A 7099-nucleotide genomic window follows, 5' to 3' on the forward strand; every position below is an offset into this window, starting at 1 on the left:
TGTCTGCAAAGTGAATCCCCAGTACATACTCTCCACTCACTTTCTCTGCTGAACTTTTCTCCTTAGCACTTATTTCCACTGTCTATTTCTTTTTTTTCCGTTGTGTTTCCTGTCTTTCTCCCCCACTGGAATGTAAGCTCTGTGAGGATGAGGAATCTCAGCTATGTGGTTCACCCATGTATCCTCAAGGCTTGAAAGAGTAGCTGACACATAGGTGTTCAATCAACACACATTGAATAGGTGAATGAGTTGAAACTATTATTCATAAGGTTTATGGATGGAAGGATGAAGGAATGTGCTCTACATTGCCCAGGGAGTGTGTGTGGTGTGTGTGTGTGTGTGAGGGGTGCCAGATATGTGTGTGTGTGTGTGTGTGTGTGTGTGTGTGTGTGTGTGAGGGGAGCCAGATCCTACTTTTAATGAAGGCTCTAGGCTTGCCTCACTAAGTCCTGGAGAGCAAGGATTGGCAAGGGAGATAGGAAGTGACTGTGAAGGTAAGGCCTGGGCCCAGACTGGGGTCAGCATAGAAGGTGTGGAAGGTGAGGATGGCGAGGATGGTGAAAGGAAGGAGGACCAACACAGGACACAAGAAATGCAGGAATTGGGTCTTTGGCAGCTGTTCTCATCTTAACCCTTTGCAAATGTGTTCCTCTAAGTGACTTGGGGAACCCCTAGGAGGGGATGGGCAAGAAAACCTGAGTTGTCCATGAAGCAGCTATAATCAACTAACCCAACTGTGGTTTTCTCTGAAGTGACTACCTGTGTGGTAGGGGGTGGTAGGTTTCCGGACAGGGGGTGATAAGTCCGAGATAGATGCAACTGGCCTGGAGCATCAGGATGGAACTAAAGTTATGCTTTGTTTTCTCCAAAGTTAGATGATTCAGCAAGGGGCCTTTGAGACTGTTGTTCTCTTTTCTAGGCCCAAAAGACTCCTTCAGCTTACAAATAGCTGTGAATAGAAGAGAAGTGAAAGGCAAAGAAAAAAGGAAAGATATTCCCATTTGAATGCAGAGTTCCAAAGAATAGCAAGAAGAGATAAGAAAGCTTTCCTCAGTGATCAATGCAAAGAAATAGAGGGAAACAACAGAATGGGAAAGTCTAAAGATCTCTTCAAGAAAATTAGAGATACTAAGGGAATATTTCATGCAAAGATAGGCTCAATAAAGGACAGAAATGGTATAGACCTAACAGAAGCAGGAGATATTAAGAAGAGGTGGCAAGAACGCACAGAAGAACTATACAAAAAAGATCTTCACAACCCAGATAATCACAATGGTGTGATCATCAGCCTAGAGCCAGACATCCTGGAATGTGAAGTCAAGTGGGCCTTAGGAAGCATCACTACGAACAAAGCTAGTGGAGGAGATGGAATTCCAGTTGAGCTATTTCAAATCCTAAAAGATGATGCTGTGAAAATGCTGCACTCAATATGCCAGCAAATTTGGAAAACTCAGCAGTGGCCACAGAATTGGAAAAGGTCAGTTTTCATTCCAATCCCAAAGGAAGGCAATGGCAAAGAATATTCAAACTACCGAACAATTGCACTCATCTCACACGCTAGTAAAGTAATGCTCAAAATTATCCAAGCCAGGCTTCAACAGTATGTGAACCGTGAACTTCCAGATGACCAAGCTGGATTTAGAAAAGGCAGAGGAACCAGAGATCAAATAGCCAACATCTGCTGGATCATTGAAAAAGCAAGAGAGTTCCAGAAAAACATCTACTTCTGCTTTACTGACTATGCCAAAGTCTTTGACTGTGTGGACCACAACAAACTGTGAAAAATTCTGGAAGAGATGGGAATACCAGACCACCAGACCTGCCTCCTGAGAAGTCTGTATGCAGGTCAGGAAGCAACAGTTAGAAGTGGACATGGAACAACAGACTGGTTCCAAATAAGAAAAGGAATACGTCAAGGCTGTATATTGTCACCCTGCTTATTTAACTTATATGCAGGGTACATCATGAAAATGCTAGGCTGGATGAAGCACAAACTGAAATCAAGATTGCTGGGAGGAATATCAATAACCTCAGATATGCAGATGACACCACCCTTATGGCAGAAAGTGAAGAACTAAAGAGCCTCTTGATGAAAGTGAAAGAGGAGAGTGAAAAAGTTGGCTTAAAGATCAACATTCAGAAAACTAAGATCATGGCATCTGGTTCCATCACTTCATGGCAAATAGATGGGGAAACAGTGGAAACAATGGCAGACTTTATTTTGAGGGGCTCCAAAATCACTGCAGATGGTGACTGCAGCCATGAAATTAAAAGACGCTTGCTCCTTGGAAGAAGTTATGACCAACCTAGACAGCATATTAAAAAGCAGAGACATTACTTTGCCAACAAAGGTCCATCTAGTCAAAGCTATGGTTTTTCCAATAGTCATGTATGGATGAGAGTTGGACCATAAAGAAAGCTGAGCCCTGAAGAATTGATGCCTTTGAACTGTGGTGTTGGAGAAGACTCTTGAGAGTCCCTTGGACTGCAATGAGATCCAACCAGTCCATCCTAAAGGAGATCAGTCCTGGGTGTTCATTGGAAGGACTGATGTTGAAGCTGAAACTCCAATACTTTGGCCACCTGATGCAAAGAACTGACTCATTGGAAAAGACCCTGATGCTGGGAAAGATTGAAGGCAGGAGGAGAAGGGGACGACAGAAGATGAGATGGCTGGATGGCATCACCGACTCAATGGACATGAGTTTGAGTAAACTTCGAGAGTTGGCGATGGATAGGGAAGCCTGGCGTGCTGCAGTCCCTGGGGTCGCAACTGAACTGTGGCCACAGAGGCCGATATTATGACTCTCCCTCCACTGGCTGGAAGGGAACTAGGGACCGTGGATTTCACCAATAGGGAGGCAATATGCAAATATTGCCCTGCTTTAATTGGTTGATGGACAGATACGTACCATTCATTCTTGGGTTCTGAGACGCGGCTTGGAGCGCGACTTTGAGGTAGAGGTTACACATGGAAGCAATTATTGAGCTCCCACCTTGTTGTGCCAAGTCCTGAGTCAGGGAATACAGGGGCGAATAAGAGGGGCAAGGCACCGCCCTTGTGGCACTTACATTCTAGTAAACTAATGTGTGTTAGTCGCTCAATCCTGTCTGACTCTGCCACCCCATGGATGGTAAACCGCCTGGCTCCTCTGTCAGAATTCTCCAGGCAAGAATACTGGAGTGGGTTGCCATTTCCTCCTCCAGGGGATCTTCCAGACCCAGGGATTGAATCCGCGTCTCGTGTGTCTCCTGCATTGGCAGGCGGGTTCTTTACCACTTTTGCCACCGGGGAAGACTGCATAGCATATACGTGCACTCAATAAATGCTGAAGGAAGTTCCAAGTGGTGACCACTATTGTCCTATTGGGAGAGTCCCTCAATTCTGTTCCCTAGATTTAGAATTTTGGTCCTACACCTCTCTCTTCCCTTTCCCTCAAAGCTTATAGCTTCAGACTTTTGGTCTTCCCTACTCTCCCTTGGAGCTTTGCACACTGGCATTTTGACTCCCTGCCTCAGGGGACAAGGACTCCAACTACGGCAGGAAAGATTTGGATAAACTCCAAGAAAGGACTTCCTTGTCTTTCTGGCAGAGTTGCAGCTGCTGGGGGAAGGGAACTGGATACACTTCCCACTGATTTAGAAAAATTCAGAGCTGGAAGAAAGCTTCTCGATAACACATAAAGTCCAGAGCTTTTCAACCTTTTTTATTTGGGGAGAGGGGACAGAGGTACAATGTAAGAAATGTGCTTTACACCAGGACCAGGTGAACTCAAGTTTTGTGGAGGCTGCAGTTTGTAAAATTTGGGGACTTCTTAAAAATATATGTATACAATTTTGTAGGCAAAATCAGGTATTTATTTAGTGTTAGAAAATTAATTCCCATAAATTACAAACTTCAAAATCTGACAAATACCATAATCATAAAGTCAGGACAATAAGAAATTTTTACTTAACTACCTGACATGTCACTTTAATACCTTTATTTGTAATTTTTTAGGTAATTTTAGGCTTCATGATTTTCATACAGCAGTGAGTTTCTTCTATTCTTTTCTGTAAGGAGAAAGCAAAGTCAGCCTTGTAGCAGGTTTGATCAAAAATCTTTTTTATTTTGTTATTTTAGAAAAGTTTTTCTCAGCTTCACAATCTGTTATTGGTGACGTCATGTAAACCCGAAATGTTTAATTTTGTCAGATCTGAGAAAGACAAATTTTCTATGTTGTTTCACCAAGAATGGCAGATTTTGTCAGAATAAAACGTGTTGCATGTGAGATAGAACTCCATGTGTCGTGATATATGAAACATTCAAAGTTATACACAGATGTTCTTGCTATTTCAGTACTGTTAGGAGTTGGCGTCCTACAACAGAAGTGTCCTGATCAGTTCTATTGCATATGATCCCCAACACCTTCCAAAAAAAGAAAATAGCATATGGCACATTTATAATTAAGTATGCTGTGTCATTAATTGTATCCCCAGTGGCATGGACATCTGCTATAACTAGATCAGTGGGAATTAAATCTTCCACGTGTAATTTTACACATCTGAGGATTGGAAGAGTTTTCCATAGACGAGCTGCTGGCTCTGTACAATGCAGATCTTGGTCCTCCTCCACTGCCCACATCTTCCCAGGCCGGGTGCCTAGGACCTACGTCATGGTGACATAGTGATTGACCTGTGTCTCTCCACCTTTAGGTCAGGGCACCAGGTAAATCGGCATGGTAAGTGGGTATGGGTAATTGGAGTGTTTCTGGGAACCATTCCCTACACTAGGATGCTAGCAATCATCTAAATATTCTAGAAGTTGTCTGTGAACCTTATAATTGTAACCCAGTAAGCTCAAACTAAATGTTATGTCCAGCTCAGTTTCCCATTAGTTGCATCTCTCACTAGTCAGACACAGCCTTTGGAAAGACAAAAACGTCTTACTGATGTGGAACAATCTCCCAGATACATTAAGAGAATAAAACCAAGATACAAGACGGTGAGTAGAGCACACTTTTACCTGTGTGGTGTGTAGGTTATCTCTGGAAGGAAGCAGGAGAAGGGTATTTGCCTCTGAGCGGCTGTGGAGACTAGAGTGGATGAGGAACTTGCTTTTCCCAGTAAAACCCTTTTAAGCTTTATGAAGTGCTTTTTAAATCACATACGTGTCAATTTTTCTTTTCTTTCTTTTCTGAGATACATGTTTATCGCAGTTGACAAGCTAGTTTTCTTCCTAATTTAGACTGTTCTCCTAGTGGCCAGCAGGAGGAGGCAAATGCTTTCTCTCTCTTGGGGAGAGGTTTCCTCTTCTACCATCTTCAGAAAATAACGTGTCCAAAACCATCACAATATTGCAAAGTAATTATCCTCCAATTAAAATTAAAAAGTAAAATAAAAAAGGAAACACTGTGGCTGTGCCCTGTGGTTGGAACCCAGACTCCAAGTGGAGTCTTAAAAGGAAAATAAGTGAAAATAAGTTGTCATTATGGACTCTAGGACCTTATGGAATCTTTGATTTTAAAATAGTTTTATTGGGATAGACTTAACATGCTGATCAGGAGCTGGGAGCCGGTGGGAATTATCAGTTGGGGGTTGTAATACAGGTGTTGATTCTGTACCCCAGGCATCTGCCTTATCAGCTGTGACCAGGCCATTAAGGCATCTGAGACCCCACTGTCCACAGGAAGATTGGGGTGTTCTGGACCCGGGAGGACCAACCAGGCTCAGGGCTGGGGTCTCCTTTCCCCCAGGAAGAGTACTTGAGGACCATCCAAGTAGCAGACACAGCTTGCTGTATTATTTCATTTCTAGAGAGATGTTCTCTATGGAAAAATGTTCTTCCTGCCACTTATAAGAGGTAGGACATCATGGTCTCTTATGTTATCATGGTCTCTTATATCATCATTATAGGACATCATGGTCTCTTATGTAAATACACCCAGTACCACATGTGCATAGGTGGGTGTGCCCTTGAGCCTCACCAGTCCAAAGGGCTGGGGTAACATCCTGGGAGGGGCAGAGGGAAGAGGAAGTGAAGAGGCAATGCATCTCTGGATTGGATCCCCTGAAAGTACCCCATTCTGAGCTCTGTGATGATTGGTTCCAGCTGTTGATCCACCATACAATCACCCATCCATCCATCCATCCATCCTTTCCCGACCCGGCCAACCACCTACTCACTTTGTCATCCTTCCGTTCACTCAGCCAGCCAGACAGCCATCTTTCTCTCCACCTTTTGAATTAAGACCAACCTGAAAAGGTCCAGCCAAGAGCTGAGGAAGAGTTCTAGGTGGAGGGAAGAGCAAGGACATAGGGTTGAGGCTGGAATGAGCTTGGTGAAGTCACGGGTCAGCCTGGCCAGGGAGCAGCTGGGATGAGATGAGGCTGCAAGGTGGATGGGACCAGATCAGGGGGACTCGGTCAGCCCACGGGGGATTTTGTATTTGTTCCAAGTGTGAGAAGTCACTGGAGGGTTTTGAGCAGGACAGTGGGGTGTTGTCATTTCCATTTCACCAAGACTGCAGTGAGTGGTGAAAGGATTGTGGGGGCAGGAGCAGAGAACAGGGACAGTGACCCATCCCTTCCTCCCTCAAGGACCCTCCCTAATTCCAGGTGAGGTGAGGATGACCCAAGAGCTCCAGCGGATCTAGGCAGCCCTGGAACGATGCCCACTGAGAGTGCTGCCAGGTGTAGCCAGCAGCTGGGGCTCAGGGTGAGGCGACAGAACCTGGCAATCAGGTTAGACAAGGAAGAGCCCTGGACCAGACAACGTAAGAGCTCTATGGATGTCCCTTAAAGAACAGGTGTCAGCTGGTCAGAGATGGAGAAGCATGGCGGAACAGCCGAGCAGGCCTGATATTAATATTTCATAACAGCAAACATTTATTTATTCAGCAATGAACAGGGGTCAGCACTGTACTTAACACTCCACATATTCTCCCTTAAAGCTCACATCTACCTTAGAAGCTGTGACAGTTACACCCATTTTGCCAATGGACCAGCTGAAGCCCAGAGAGGTTACGTGACTCGCCCAGTGTCACACAGCTATAGACAGACCTCCCTGTGCCTGAGGCTAAGCCACCTGGAAAAAAAAACAAACTGTGGGAAAAAGAGG

The sequence above is a fragment of the Dama dama genome, chromosome 22 (genome assembly GCF_033118175.1).
Source record: "Dama dama isolate Ldn47 chromosome 22, ASM3311817v1, whole genome shotgun sequence".
Lineage (NCBI taxonomy): Eukaryota > Metazoa > Chordata > Mammalia > Artiodactyla > Cervidae > Dama > Dama dama.